Source organism: Chelonoidis abingdonii, chromosome 1, assembly GCF_003597395.2.
Source record: "Chelonoidis abingdonii isolate Lonesome George chromosome 1, CheloAbing_2.0, whole genome shotgun sequence".
In the NCBI taxonomy this organism is placed as follows: Eukaryota; Metazoa; Chordata; order Testudines; family Testudinidae; genus Chelonoidis; species Chelonoidis abingdonii.
The window spans coordinates 130,375,936-130,392,539 of record NC_133769.1 but is presented as its reverse complement, the minus strand read 5'-3'; the positions used below and the strand labels follow the sequence as shown (position 1 = coordinate 130,392,539).

The 16,604-nt window shown below is 42.8% G+C and overlaps 1 protein-coding gene across 5 annotated transcripts in view; it reads left to right on the top strand.

Moving 5' to 3' along the window:
• Positions 1-16,604, top strand: part of PACSIN2 (protein kinase C and casein kinase substrate in neurons 2) — a 135,615-nt gene that overhangs the window by 25,340 nt on the left and 93,671 nt on the right. Inside the window, exon 1 of one of the 5 annotated variants that reach the window (XM_075070166.1) lies at positions 11,744-11,857. The exons of 3 other annotated variants lie outside the window; for them this stretch is intronic. The gene's annotated coding sequence lies outside the window, so the exon portion shown is untranslated. Of the gene's footprint in view, positions 1-11,743; positions 11,858-16,604 lie in introns of those variants that run through there. One more of the 5 variants, XM_075070164.1, reaches the window with a different exon arrangement.

The following is a 16,604-nucleotide window of genomic DNA, read 5'->3' as shown; positions in this document are numbered from 1 at the left end:
TGTACATGTGCATACAATGCTGCTGACAACTACTCTGGCAATCTGCCAATGCCTATCCCATACTACTTTACAGTCAGCCATCACTGACGTGTCTGTTTACCTGTGCGTCCAGCCTGGTTCTGGGGTCAAGTTGATTGGATGCCCCCGTCTTGTTTATAAGCTGGCACACAGCCAGATTTTGTCCATTTGCTCCTGGATTCCATTTTGTCACAATAGCGGTGATAAACTCCAGATGCCCTACAACATGCCCTGAGTAGATGCTTGGAGCCATGCCAAGACCCTGGATCTAATTCCCATCTGGGGAAAAGCATCAGTGCTGGAAGCTCTTGTGGCCAGCCATGGAATAAAGACCTTCTTGTGGATAGTCCTAGGCAGATGTCTTTGAGGGGCCATGATCCGGGCACCGAACAGTGGCAGATAGAGACCAAATAGCTCAAGAGCACCTACGTTATAATGAAACACAAGAAAAAATCTGGCCAGAGATATGTAACCTGTCCATTTTTTGAGGCGCTGGACAGGATTTTATATAACTGCACAACCACCCAACCTAGGTAGCTTGTACAGCCTGCTGGCTGCTGCTCCACCTCCTCCTTTCCACTCTTTGCGCCCACCCCCTCCCAGGATGACCAGCAAGTGTCATGTGGGGGATGATCACAAGGAGGCCAGCAAAGAGATCTCCCTGGAAAGCAAGGATCTGTCTAGGACTCAGGATCCTGATGCCAGACAGGTAGCACATGGCCCAGTTTTGCCCTGCAGCAACCAACCCTGAGTCCCAGGCAGCAACCCAGATTGGCACTGAGGAGACTCCTACGGAGGGGACCACAGCATATAAGTTAGTTACTTCTTAGGTTTTAATTTATTATGCTATACATCCATGCTAGCTTCTGTTCTGGAAGCCCCAAGGCTGCAGCTATTGTAGGCAGATGTGAGCTAGAAGTCTTCATCAGCCCATGCTGTCCATTCAGCCTCTCATTAACCTTGCAGAATGATGGCTAATCTGATTGGGCTATCTGCCCTCATCTTTTGCTAAAGCTACTAATAGGTACCATTTTCAGGACCACACTGTGGAAACCACATACCCATGTACTATTTTTCTTTCCCCTTCCCACTGCTGTTAGCCATCTCACAATGGTGGACAACTGTAGACTCTGCTTGACCCTCTCCCATGTCATATTTGAATAAGGAATACATTCTTTTGAGTGAAATGCAAAAAATTACTGAGATATGGTTACAGGAAAAAAAATTTGGTTTGTGTTCTCACTTAACGTTAGGTAGAAATCAGTGTTGCAGGCCTGTAAAGCTGCAGAGTATCTCCTCTGTAAATGCCCTGTGCAGAGGCTGCTCTAGATGTAGACAAGCTAAGAATCTGTCCAGGGTGGCAGATTTCTGAGCAATTGTCTTGGGTGGGCATGCCATATTTGAGTGACATTTGTGCATCAGGTTGCAATGCCACTCACTCAGATTTGGCCCAGTTACTCCTCTATTATGATGGGGCAGCTGTGCCAAATTTGAGCAGCATGTGGGGGGAGGGGGAATACACTGAAGTGCTGCCAAAGGTGACGGATTTTATTGATCAGATTATGGCCCTGTAGCATACATTCTTACAGATTAGTAACAGTGAATGCTTCAGGCTATCATTGCAGAGCCCTGTATATTTTTTTCTCTGCACTTTCAACATGTCTGCAGAGGAAATAAAAATCTGAGGCGGAGAATTTGCTAGTTTTTATTGGAGATTGAGGAATAGCTGCATGGCTATCCCCACCAGTGTACCTTGTGACTCCCCTTCACTCCTGCAGCACTTCTGGAGTGGGGGGAACATCTTGGTGAATAACTTCAGTGTATCTCACTGGTCTGCCCTTTGCCTTTTTGTATAAGCCCATTCTCTGCCTTCCACTTACCTTTTCAGTGTAATGTCATCCTAAAGAGGATGTAGAGAGGATTACTATCTAGCTCAACCCTAGACTAGCGCCCCTAAACCCTCTGACACCATATAACTATATATAAGGGGCAAAGCTACAAAGCCAGACTGGGAACATAATTCCCAACCCTGTCCCCAGACTGGAAACGTAATTCCCAATCCCACCCAGCCTCGAAGACACAATGGCAAAGCTATGCAACCGATACTGCACAGAAGAAAATCCCTGTGCATGTATTCTTTAACATCTTCAGGGTTCCCCCAAGACTGGGAAGAATCTCAGTGAGGTAAAGGCAGAAATGCATGTAAAAAAAATACTATTATACTCTCCCTAGAATATGAACAATTAACTTGTCATTTTTTTTAATACCTCTGCACCTTCACTGGCCAAACCTGCAAGTACACACCCTTATTAATGGCTGAGCAGTTGTGAAACCTAAGGGGGAGAAAATGGAAAATTTGCAATGAAATGTTCATGGACGTGATTACATGGCCCTAAAAAGAACCCCAAAATGTGTAGAGGTGGAGGTAGTATCCGAGGATCGAGGGGAATGGAGTAAGGAGCTTTCCAGGGAGATAGTTGCTGTGGTGAAAGACAGCGTGGTGGTAGTTAGGAAAGGGCATTGCTATGGCCAAAGATAGTATGGAAAACGAGATTCAGAGAGAACTCCTGGAGGCAATACAAAACCAGTATGCCCTGTTGCAGTGCACTATTAAGGCAGTAGGCAACGTAGCATTGCACACCAGCTCCCACCCATGTTATGCAGCCCCTGGACAATACGAGCTGCTGGGAACAACAGTAACTCCTTCCTACTGTAGCAGTACTCCCAGAGGCCATTCCCCTCCCAGATCCCAGTTCAGGGAACAGTAGTATCTGGGACCCAACTCTTTTGAGCCACCTTATTGCCCATGTAACTTTGGGCCTCAGCATTCCATGCCAGAAGTCCCACGAACCAGAAGAGGCAGAGCCAAGACATATACAGTAACTCCTCGCTTAATGTTATAGTTACGTTCTTGGAAAAAAGTGACTAAGTGAAAGGATGTTAAGTGAATCCAATTTCGCCGTAAGAATTAATGTAAATAGGGGGGTTTAGGCTTCAGGGAAATTTTTTTTGCCAGACAAAAGACATCATATATGTATACAGTAAGTTTTGAACAATTTAATACTGTACTCAGCAATGATGATTGTGAAGCTTTGTTGAGGTAGTGAAGTCAGAGGGTAGAAGAGTGTGGATCATCTGGCTGCTCCTCTTGCTGAACTTTACCAACTTGGAAAAACACATCTAGAGATTGTTTTGCTTTCTCTCTCTCGCTCTTTTTTTTTTTTTTTTTTTTTTAACTCCTCTAGGTAAACTTCTTTATAGCAAATCATTACATAACCAAGTCCTGTAATCACATTGGAACTGCGTTCCATGCTAGGATCGTCATTACTAAGGATTTGCAAGCCAGCTTCAATCATTTGGAAAGCTTCAGAAAGGCATTTGGCAGTCAAATTTCAATGGGTTAGCTCTTCTTTTACTTCTTGGCACTCTTCTTTTGTTGCTCTCATCACTTCTAGTTGCATCAGATCTTCGTTGGCTAGTGATTGCACATTTTCTGTGTGATTGCAGATGTTGTGTAATGTCAGCTTCTTCCACCTCCTCAAAACTCGCTTTCTTGGCCAAGCCAAGGATATCTTTCTTTATTGTGGGGACAACATCTTTAAATCCTTAAGTCACTGACATATTCAGGCCACAACTTCCCCCACACACCATTCATGCACGCCTGAGTAACTTCATCCCAGGACTCACCGATGTTATCGATGCACTTGAGGATGTTGTCATGCCAAAATTGCCAAATCGTAGGTTTGCTTTCCCGATCAGTGCTTCTGATGAGCTGGTCAAAAGTACAGCGTAAGACACATGTCTTAAATGTTGTGATGGCTCCTTTGTCTCTGGGTTGGGTAAGTTATGTGTTAACTGGCAGAAAGATAACTTCGACATTTTTCACACAGGTTGTCCAGGTTGATTGGATGATCCGGTGCATTATGAATAAGTAATAAAATCTTGAAATCAAGATTTTCCTTGGCACAGTATTCCTTCTATGCAGGGACGGCATAGAGAGTCAGCCATTCTGAAAAAAACCCTGCAGTTATCCATGCCTTCTTATTGGATATCCAAATGACCGAAAGGTATTTCTTTGAAAATCCCTTGAGATCTCTTGGTGGTTCAGATTAGTACACTGTCAACAGTTTCATCTTCATGTCTCTGACAGCATTATCACCTAGAAGCAAGGTTAGGTGGTCTTTAGCTGCTTTTAACTGGGTGCTGTCTTCTCCTCTTGGGGAATGTAAGTCTGTTCAGGCATCCTCTTCCAGTAGAGGCCCATTTCATCAACATTGAAGACTTGCTTAGGTGAATAGCCACCTTCCTCAATTATTTTCTTGAGATAGTTGGGGAATTTTTTAGCTCCAGTATTGTCAGGTGAGACAGCTAGTGTCATCTTTGGTGTTATGCAGGTGGAACCGTCTCTTGAACTGATCAAACCATCCATGACTTGCCATGAATGTTATCTGTGATCCTTCGCCTTGGTCTCTCTTCAAATTGTCATACAAACTTTTTTTCTTAGCTTGTATCACTAGCAAACTTAGAGGTATGTTCCGCTGGTTTTGGTCCTCTATCCACGCTGAGAGAAGACGCTTTTCCATCAAACTACTTCTTGATAGTTATTTTAGTAGCATTAAGCAGTGTTACACACTGAGCATTAGCCCTGATCTTGTTGGCATTACTCCAATTTGTTCTCACAGTGATCATAGTAAGGCCTAGAGTGATACCAATGTCAACCATACACTCCCCTGCATCAAAACACACTAAAACATATAATTTAGTATGCAAACTTGTGGTTTTCCTAATTTTCTTACTACTAGTAGTACTGCTACTGCTAGGCACTCCACTATCACTTGCTGGGCATTTTTGACTCAGTGCTAGGTGATACTGTACAATTACAACGCACTAGAAATGTTCAGGGGATACTGTACTTGTACGGACACAACGTAAACAACAATGGCTGTTTACTATAGTCTAGTATAATGTTTGTTGCTATAGTAGTTTCCGTCCCAATCTGCATGAAGAGCGATACATAGCCCTCCACTATTACATTAAAACAGATGTGCACAGGGCCACTGGAACAATGTCCTATGTGAGCTCCTTTTGTTTCTTGCTCTCACACGTTAGCAGCAGCTCCCCTTTCCCCAAATCTCCCTGCAGTCACTAATCAGAGGATTGTCTGGGGACCTGCTCATAAGCAACCTGAGCTTCTCCTAAAGCAGCCGTGTTGCTGTCAGGTGGGATATTTCCCAGGGATTGCCTTGCTGCTAAATGATGAACTAGCACTCAGCAGAGCCCTCAAGGGTTAACACGGTTTTAATGTAGCCTCACACTCTACAAGGCAGTACCAATGGAGGGAGGAGACACAACAGAGGTATGGCAGCAGCTGCAAACACTTCCCTGTGGAAACTGAACGTGATGATGAACCCACGCTATCCCCCTAGAGCGCACCACTCTATCCTCTGGATGGCGCATGCACAGGTGCTGACTTTCCAAAGTGCTGGGGGATGCTCAGCCCCAGGCCTGCCTCCACTCCCTCTCTTCTCCCAAGGCCCTAACCTGCATCTTCCTGCCCCTGTTCCATCCCCTCCCCCAAGTGTGCCACATCCTCTCTCTGTCCCCCTCACCCCCAGCCTCCTGAATGCCATGAAATGGCTGATAGAGGTGGGTGGGAGGCATGGAGAGGGAGCAGGGAGGTGCTGATCTGCGAGGCCTGCTGGCAGGTGGGAGGCACTGGGGGGTGGGGGTTGGAGACATTATAACCAAACATTATGCAACTTTAAATGAACATGTTCTCTAATACAACAGCGACATAACAAAATAACATTAACCGGGACGATGTTAAGGGAGGAGTTGCTGTACTTACTTTTGACTTCAACGTCTCTCTGCCCGCACCCATCCCTTGAGTTGTGGCCTGCACTGTTCTGTTGCACTTTGCTGTTTTTGTTTCATGACTGGTGTAATGAAAAGGTTCTTTGTAATTAGATAATTGTTTTTAATATGTTTTTAATAATTGAAACAAAACTGAAAAATGACAATTGAAGGTTCATTTGTTTGTTGCATGATAGATTGTTTACTAATAGAAGACTTTAACACTTGATTCATATGGAGTCCACAGTTCATATCACAGAGAGAAATTTGTGCTAATTCACAAGATTTTACAAACATAGGCAAAGACACGAGGTACATAGTGAGTGCCACAATGTTGTACTGCCACTCCCCATAACACTGAAGAAAAAAACTCTGCTACACTTCCATGGGTTAAAAGCTGGGTGTACAGTTGCACAACGTTAGGCCTGAGACTAAAAATAAGAGTAACAGGTATCCTAGTTAATATTGCCCTGGCTGTTTGCATTTTGTCTTGGACATCATGCTGGCTGCCACTCAAACCTCTGAGCAAATCTCGTCACCTCAGCCCAGGAGCTGCTCCAGGCACCAACACACCAAGCGCATGCTTGGGGCGGCAGGCTGCGGGGGACGCTCTGCCGTCGTCGCGTGGGTGGCAGGCAGGTTGCCTTCAGTGGCATGCCTGTGGAGGGTCCGCTGGTCCCGCGGCTTCAGTGGACCTCCCGCAGGCGCTGCCGAATCCACGGGACCAGGGACCTCCCGCAGGCATGCCACCGAAGGCAGCTTACCTGCTGTGCTTGGGGGGGCAAAATACCTAGAGCTGTCCCTGCCTCAGGCTCCACCTGTCGCTAAGGCTTTCTCCTTACTCTTGCAAATACTGTGAACAATACAACATGCTGCCATGATCTTTGGGGGTTTTTATGCTGGTTCCAACCTATTCCACATCAAGCACTATCTCCCTTTCAAACATACAGATGCACCCTCCATTGTCATTTTACAGCTACTGAGGCCCTAGTTAAACAGTTTCTTCCTTCTAATCAAGTGGCCTGTGAATGTTTTTATTAAGTAGGGAAGCAGAGGATAATACTGGCTCCTCCCAGATTAACCAGAGCAATGTTCACATGGGCAAATGGTTCTTTCCCCGCTAATTTAAATAGAGCTGAGTTCTGAAAGATCCTAGCATCGTGGGCCCTTCCAGACCACCCAGCCTTTGTTTGTAAGCCTGCAGTGGCGGTGGACAAATCCATGGAGCACCATGAAGAAATTTTTGTTCGTGAATTCTGAGCCCTGATACGAGGGTGGCGGGGCAAATAGTAGGCACATCGGTCGCCTCAGTTGTCCCAGTACAGTTTGGGAATTCCATACATGCAAAACCATCAGTCTCCTGAGCGTTACCAAACTTTATAACCCAGAGCAACAGTACCTTATTCGTGGCATTACACACATGCTTGACAGTGGCCCCAACAGTCAGTCAGTCTACCCATGGCAACTTGGTTGGCTAAAGAACTGGTAAAAGTTCCTGATTGCGGTTACAACCAGCTTCTCCATGGGTATGAAGCACTGCATTTTGCTAAGTTGTCATTGTAGCTCTGAGTTTAGTTCAGCATGTATCTCCAAAATGCTTTGCTTTGCCATCTTGTAATTCTTGTCTCTGCTGGTCATCCCAGGTCTGCAGAACTATTCTTTTCTATCAATCCATACTGGTTTCCTGAGTCCAGAAACTGCTTCTGTAGTAGCTGTTGCTAGGTGTCCTCTTCTTCCTTGTCCTCATCTTGCTTCCTCCGCCACCACTGAAGCACCTGCTGCTGCCTGAGGAGCTGCCACTGGAGCCACATCGTCTGCTTGGTGGAGGGGTGGGCAAAGTCTAAAACCACATAGCTATATTAACCATAAGTCCATTCAATTCTTCATTAGCTGTGCACTTTAGTAACTTGATTAACAGTTTCCTGCATGCTTTAATATGACTTTTTTCCCCCAAAGGTTCTTGACTTGGGCAAATAGAAACATTATTCTTGGTGACACTCAAATGCATTTTTCCCGCAAAAATTGCAGCTTTAAACTCTCAGATGCTTTGCCCTTAACTCTTTTTTTTTAAAAGCAGATTTTTTTTTTGTAGCCCACAGAAAGTAGAGAACAATTGCTTGACTGGTGCACTGCAGCATACGGTAGTGGTATAACTATGGTTTTGCAATGCTAGCCCCCTCTGTGCCCGGTCAGGTGACCCAGTCCAGTAACCACAGAATACAATAACCATAAGTCAAGTATTGTAACCAAGATGCCAGGCTATTCACTCTTCTATGCTACATAGAGCTTTTCCTCAGTAGTTTCATATTGTAAGTTGATTTCCTTGGATAGCTTCAAGGCCTTTTCCCTCTCCTACCCTAGGAATTGAGGATCATGCATGTAAAAATGAGGGCAAGGAAGTGTTATAGACTAAAGGCTGATTCTGCATGAAGGCTAGTTGAGTGCTTCACCATCAGAGCATAGTGTGTAATGTAGTTAAATGTATATGTTAGCTCAAATTTAACAAAACATTATTTACAAATATAGGAGAAAAACCTGAATAATTGTAGGAGGGGCTGGTAGCACTGCCTGTTAAGGTTGCCTGACAATTCCTATTATATTATTGGACTAACTGTATAATATAAACCTGTAGTCCCAAGGATAGTTGTTTTTCTTCTCTCTGCTCTGTTAAAGGCTGGAGGAAACAATATGTAGATCTGGTTTGGTTATTTAGTTCTAGAAATTGGTTTTGAATTACATCTTTTGAGGTTCAAGTTTGATATTTTTAATTCTAAAATGGCTTTGTTCCTGAAGGTGCAGAAATCCTTCCAATTTTTACTTTACTTTTTTTGTCCAGTGGTTCACTAGTTATACTTTACATTGAATTTAAAAGAAACTGTAACTGCCGCTTTGGGTTGCCTGTTGCATTGGAACACAAATTATTGATGTTAATAGTGCACAGCTTGTTGCTGCTTGACAACAGAGTCAATAAAGCAAAAAAACAAGAGGCTTGTGACAAAGTGAACTCTCAAAAAATAGATTGCTGTATCTTGGATTGGTAATTCTGCATCTAATTTCTTCTCAAATTGTAAATTTAACTTTTTCCCCTCTAAGGGCGGGTGACTGTAGAGATTACAACAATGCATATTAGTACATTAATTTAATTAAAGCTGTAGTTAGAGTTGCCAACTTTCTGATCGCACAAAACGAAACACCTCTACCCCGGCCCTTCTCTGAGGCCCCGTCCACCACTCACTCTGTTTTCTAAAGGCAACACCTTTTTGTACACGGTGGAAATTTTAGTTTACTACTTTAGCTCTAAGGCGACTGGCTTAAAGTGTGAACAAACTTTCAACTTGCTCGCTAAACTACTTGTAAGATTTTGAATTTGTTAATGACATTAGTATTTAAAGGAATATTTTCAGGTACTTTAGACCTACGATTTAGTATGCAGTAATTTTTTTGATTTAAAAAGACCTAACTATATGAAAAGTTAAAAATATCAGTGAAGTCTTCAGTTTAAATCAGCACAAATATAAATGCTTATAATTCCCTGTGAGTTCATGTAGCAATCAATATTCCCTTACAGTGTTGGCAACCTCATGTTGCAGTAGTGTGGTGATGTATGAGAATCTGAAAGTGAAATTGGCTAGAACAGTGGTTCTCAAACTTCCTTGCACTGTGTCCTCCTTCTGACAACAAAAATTACTACATGACGCAGGGCAGGGTGGAGCCCGAACCCTGCCACCCCAGGCTGAAGCCCTTGGGCTTTGACTTCAGCCCACCTGACCCCAACAAGTCTAATGCTGGCTCTGGCAACCCCATTAAAATAGTTGTGACCCAGTTTTGAGAACTGCTGGGCTAGAATTAAAATGAATAAGAGAGCCTATCTGAACCATGTTTTAAGTTGGAAGAACATTTAAACAGAGTTCAAACATGATCCAAAACTCAACAGTCTCGTTTCAAGCTCCGTCTTGTCTTTGTCTTAATCTGCAGTGAATAAGAATCAAAAGGTAAACTGTCTAAGGAACAATTTGGTGTGTTTAGCTTAAAGGTTTAGCTTAAAAAAAAGTTAATTACAAATATAATTTTCGTATCTATTTTAAGCACTAGAGTGTCGTTAATATTTTTAGTCTCAGATCTGAATAATTTTCTGTTTTCTTGTAATGCGATAGTACCTGCTTCAGCCTTTCAAATCTTGATTTGGAAACAGTTTGAATGAAAAGCTCCATTGTTGATTCATTTAAAAGGAACAGATCACTGTTTTGTTAAATGAAACAAGAATTAGAAAGGCCAGGTGTGTCTTTCATATGGATAGTACAGAAAACTACATTCTTCTGAGGTCTGGAGTCAATAAATTCTGCACCAGTGCCAAAAAAAAGTTCTGCTGGATAGAGGTAGAAGTGATTGTTTTAAGGTCTGATCTTTTTGAACCATTGGGGTTGGAAATGAATACTTTACTTTTGCAAAAAGCAACTAAATAGGACTAAATGATAAATAGTCATTATTACCTTGACAGCACAAGCATAACTCCTAGGCTGCACTTTAATGTCTTTTGGGAGATGAGGTGTGGTGTCTGAAGAGATGGGTGTGCCTTGATGGTTCATGCAGTCCTTGTCTTGGATTGTTATACCTTCTGTCTCCCAGAAGGATATCTATCCATGACAGCTGCAATTTCCTGGGCTCAGTCTCAACACCTGTTTAGATGTGTTTAGGCCAGTCTACACTTAAATCTTTTGCCAGTATAGTAAGGTTGGTTAGGAATATGATTTCTAATGACATTTCTATATTAGCACAAGTCCTAATATGGATGCAGTTATATCAGCAAAAAAGTGCTTTTGCCAATATAGCTTATTTCACTCAGCAAACTACTATAATATCCAAACTGTTTTGGCTGGTATAAGCTGTGCCTACCCTAGGAAAAAGTTTTGCAAGTATAACTATACTAGAAGCCTTTTCTAGTGTAACCTGGGACTTAGAAAATACAGGGAAAGGACACAACCTATATTCCCTATCCTAACCTTCAGAAAAAAAATCCCAGTGAGACACTACATACATAGGAAGGTCTGTGTCCACCTTTCTCTCCTTACTTCCTTCAGTTTGCTCTGTTGCTGTGATGGCCAGATTTCTTCTTATTTCCTCACCTACTCATCTTTCCTCATCTTTAGGTTTTTCTAGGTTATTTCAAGCAGAACCTTCTGTTGGCGGTAGCATGTCATGCCAGTTAGTCCTCACTAATAATGACAAGAAAGAAATCTCTGCCAGGGATGGTTCATGGGGTAAAATTGATCTAAACGAAAAATCAATGAATGGTTACTACTTAAAAAAAATAAAAAGGGCGGGGGGAGTGAAAGCTCTAGTTGCACTTTAAAGTGAAACAGTTTAGTTTTCTTGAAATTGGTTAGCTTTATCCTACAGGCTTGGACTTGCTTCTATTCTGTGTCAGTATTATATTAGTGATTATAACCCACTCTACTCTTCCTGAAACACAGTAATCCAACTTTTTAAGTCTGTAAAAATAGAAACATCATAGCTAACTCTTAACTAGGGGTGTTCATGTGTATTTGTGAAATTGGTACCACAACCATTTCAATTTCACTGGTATAGTTTAAAAAAAAATTAAACTTTCTCCTTTAACTCTTCACTAGACTAATCATATATTTTAAAAATGTCTTCAGTGAATTCATACTTTGAATGAAAGATTTGTGTTTTGAACATTCAGATTTATTATAGTGTGTAGGAAAGGCAGTCCCAACGTATTACTGCAGTATGTAAATATCAGCAATGGTTGTGAAAAAACCTGAGATCTGTGAGAGCACTGCAATGTGAAGGAATGACCTTAGTTTGAGCTACAAGGATTTCAGCAGCCAACAGGAAATGATGAAATGAGCTCTGAGAGAATTCTGCTTGTGGAACTGGAGGTCGTACAGAGCTGTGTAGGGAAAAGACAGGTACTGAAACTGGTCTGTGAAGTTACGCAGCTGAACTTGGCATCTGGAAGAAAAATGTGAGTTACTTAAGGTGTACATTTTATGAAGGTAGACCTTATACAAACTGCATGTTTAATGAATTGTTAAACAGCTTTAATCTTTTTCAGAGCCCTACTAGGTTCAGCTGCTTAGCACAAATAGTTTGAAACTATTTTGGCTGAACTGGTATTTAGCTAGCAGCTTGAAAAAAAAAAAATAGTGAATGAGTTTTTGGTAAAATGATACCCTACCTTATTAAGAGAAGATATTAGCTAAAATCCATGGAAACACTCTTTCACATGATCAGTATGGCGATCATATTACTTGTGGTAGAGATTGTGGATTTATGCTTTTGCTTAGCATTGTTTCTGGGTTTTTTTGTAAGTACTTTACAGATAGGTGCTTATATTTTGTGATATATGCTCTGTCAGATTCCTGAATACCTTGCTTGACAGCTTATCTTGAAAGTGTTTTCATCTCTGGGGCAATACCTTTATTACGATTTTCCGGTTTCCCTCTATAATCATAGAATCTTAGTGTATTCATGTAATTCTTGCAGCTAGAGAAGCAGTTACTTTGCCAAGATTGCTGTAAATGCTGTTTCATGCCTTTCTGCTAGGGAATACACAAAATTCATGTCCAATTCTTATTCTACCATCTTTACTGTTTACCCCAGCTCCCTGCCCAACAAAAACAAACCAAAAACTCAACCTTCCAGGGGCTAACAACATAACTTCGTCATGCTTCCAAACACCACTGGCTGTTGTGCAAGTCATACTGCTACTTTCAAATCTGAGTTTCCTACATGGCAAGATGGAGTAAAGCACTGAGCAAACAGTTTTTAGTATTTAACCTGCATAGATGTTGGTGTAAGTACAGACTTATCTTGAATTAAGATTTTTGCTGTAAGAAGGTTTCATATGTGGGCATCTGTGTAGCTTACTATCCTTTCAGTTACCCCAGTTAAATCAATAGTTCGGCTATTTCTCAGTGTCATGCTTTAATTTTATAATAGGCGACATGGGACAAAGATTACAGTGATACACTTCCAGGTTTCTATACTTCTGTAAATGAATAGATTTAAGATATAGTATAATTATTTATACTTAGCAAGATTTTCAGTAATAGTTTCTGTTTGCACTGTTAAAATGACTCTGCTACAGAGAAGTTTAATGTTAATATTTAGGACACCAAATAGATTTCATTTCTTTCAATAACAAGTTACTTGAAAGAATTGCTGGCCATTGCATGCTTTTCAAAGGTAACTTGATTGGGTGGGGTGGGGAAGAAATAGTCTTGTGCCCCTCTTTGCTGCTTTATGGCATAAATGTAACCTGACAGATTTCAATCACAAGAGCTCTGCTTGGTTTTTGATGTTAGAAATTAAGGTCAGTCAGGTTGGAAGACTTTGATAGAAGAAGCAGTGAAATGGGTGACATCACAAGAGTCAAGGGAGTGAAAGTTGGGCAATTGAAATGGGAAGGGATTTTTCCTCAGACTGAACTTTCTTTAAACACGTGTTTAGCTTCAACAACTAACAGTTTAAATAAAAGAAACCTTCACTAAAGATTCAACACTTCTGCTCCTTCAGTTAAGGTACTAAAACTCAAATTGTCCCTGAGACCTCCCAGTAGTTCTTCAGCAAAAACAGGGAAGGACAGTTGATATACCTGTTATTTCTAAAGTAAACAAGCAGTTGGAAATAGCTTTAAACTTTCTTGTTGCCTGTGTTTCAGATTACTGAAACAGAGAAATGACTACAATTTCAAATTACTAAATTATTTAGGATGTTTGTTTCACTTGTTTACTTTTCACTCAGGTTGGTCAAAAATGTTTGTTTACTTTTTCTTTCTAGCTCTTTTGCATTAGTTGCAATATTAGTGTTTGAAATCAAAATGATCATTTTGAAAATTAAAAATTACATTACAAGGAGTCTTGTAAAAAGCCTTAGTTTAAAAATGTACATTTCTGTTTTGTTTATATTTTATATTTTGGACCTAATTATCCAACAAATTGGCTGTATATTTTCATGGTTCCTATTACAGCAGCAGAGGAGAATTGCTGTCAGGGTGGGAGAGCTGGTTGTCTCCTAATCCCCCCGACTTCATCCTGTTACTCCTGTTCAGGGTTTCCAGCTGTCTAATTGCACAAACTCAAACACCCTCGCTCTACCCCTTTCACGCCCCTTCTGCGAGGCACCATCCCCACTCACTCGCTCTTCCCCATCTTCACTGACTTCTACTGGGCTGGGGCAGGAGGTGGGCTATGAGGTGGGGCCGAGGCGTTCAAAATGTGAGAGCTGGTTCCGGGCTGAGCCTGAGGCAGGTGGTTGGGGTGCAGGAGAGGGTGTGGGCTCTGGGAGGGAGTTTGGGTGCAGGCTCTGGGCTGGGGCAGAGGGTGGGGTTGCGGGAGAGGGTGAGGGGGGCAGCGCTTACCAGGGGTGGCTCCCAAAAGTGACTGGCACATCCCTCTGGTAGCAGCTCAGGGAGTGAGGGAGTGGAGAGAAAGCAGGGAGCTCTGCGCGCTGCTGCTGCCCTCGGGCACTGCCCCCACAGCTCCCACTGGCTGCAGTGCCCAGCCAATGGGAGCTGCAGAGTTGGTGCTCACGGCAGGGGCAACGCGCAGAAACCCCCTGTTTCCCCCCACTGCCCAGGGGCCGCAGAGATGGTGCTGGCCACTTCCAAGAGCAGCAAAGGCAGGCAGGAAGCCTGCCTGAGCCCTACTACGCTGCCGGACTATTAGCACCCAAAATCTCACTGTTTGGCTGTAGTAGCCTCCGGGAGATAGGGCCTGATTCCGGGAGACTCATGGTGAAACCAGGAGAGTTGGCAACCATACTGTTGTATTTGTCAGGAGGTTTGATACTCCTTTCTGTATTCTGTGGGCCGTAATGAACGTCTTAATTCAAAAGCAAATATTGTCCACAGCAGGAGTTGAACCCACCACATAGTAACTGCTCTTACTAATCTGGCTCAAGAAGGTGTCTTTCCATAAACCCTGTATCTAGAGATGTGTGGAGCATGGGCTAGCTTGATGGTGGCAGTGGGTAAGTCTACACTGCAGTGTAAGCTCAGGAGTCAAACTCTGGATCAAGCATAATGCCATTTCTGTCAATGCACAAATCATGCTAACTCAGGGCTTGGACTTAGGTTCCCAAGACTCCTACAGGTATGGAAGGTCTGAGCTGAGGTAAGCCTGACCCAGGTTCAGGAATTATTGCTTTGCAGTGTGTGCGTGGCCACACTGGACTTGTGCTCTGGAAGTCCTCCAAAAGTATCCCACAAACCCAGGGGCTGACTTTCTTTGTCCCCTGAATAGTCAGGTTTGGTGAACAGTCAGGTTTTCCCAAACTGCACCACTAACAAAGGGCTAGAGTGGTCCCTTTTTGGGAGGGCTCTAGGAAGTCTGGGATATGGGTGGTTGGACTCAGTCCTGCAGAATGCAGCATAGAGGCCTGGAGCACCAAGTTGGGACCCAGGGTTCAAGAATTCCTAACCTGGGGTTACAAATGAGTATAGACGCTCAAGCCCTAGGTTAACAAACCCAGTGTCTGCAAACTCAAATTCTACTAACCCTGCGTTTATATTACAGTGTAGACCTACTCAGTGTTGCTCTTGGTCCCCACTCTCTGGATTGTGTGCAGTCTACTGTGATAACAGCTTAGTAAAGACTTCAGCTTTTACTCTACATTTTTTTTACCCTTCTGTTCCTTTTTTCTAAAATATTAAGCTTTTTTTTTTTCTAGAAACTGAAACTAGAAGGAATCAGTTACAACTAACATATAGGATGTAGACTTGACTGTGTGAATGCTGGAATATGAAACTTCAGGTAATGGACTCATAGGGGTAGCACTGCTTTTTGTTCACGTTCAGGCTTGAGAGAGCTTCTAGAGGCTGCTGTGTCACACTTACCATACTGTACCTTGCCTTTGCTAAGTTACTCTTGGTCATTAGTTGGCAAACAGACTGTAGCACAGTTTCTGTGCCTTTGAAAAGATTCAAAAACATAGAATCACTTCAAAATACTTTTGAACCAAAGACTTGGGAAAAGTGTTTTTTTTTGTATTGACAAAATTAGTAAGTCTTGGACTACCTTAAGTCAAGTTAGCCATGAAATGTTCTATATTAAGATGAAGTATGCTAGAAATTGTGCTTGATGAAACCTGAAAAAAATATTTGGGTCATCAATGGCTAATGTATTAAGAAAATTATTTTTAAACAGCTTCCTAGGAATGTTACTTTTATACACTAATCAAATAAAATGGGAACACTTATTCTTCTTCGAGTGATTGCTCATATCCATTCCAGTAGGTGTACGCGCCGTGCGCGCATGTTCGTCAGAAGACTTTTACCCTAGCAACTCCAGCGGGCCGGCAGGTCGCCCCCTAGAGTGGCGCCGCCATGGCGGGTAGGGCCAAGATCGAGGCCCCTCACAATCACGATCGGGGACAAAGATGGAACTTTCAAAGCGTGGCCGCGCCCCTTGAGGGCGAAAAAAATAGCTCCGTTTACAAGCAGATGCTTACCACTCCGTTACTTCTCTTGCGCGTCTGGGCGGTCCAGTTAACTTCAGTTCCGTCCCCTGCACTGGTGGGGAGTTTGGGTTTGCCACCTCCGTTTTGTTCCAACCCTGTCCTCTTCAGCGGACTCCTCTCGGCATAATTTCCTCTTTCAGGGCGCAGACGACCGATGGACGAAGGGGGGCAATATTCCTCATCCCCGACTCGATACGGAGGTCTCAGCCTATCCCTACACCTATGAGACTCAACCAGTTTCTGTTAAGGTT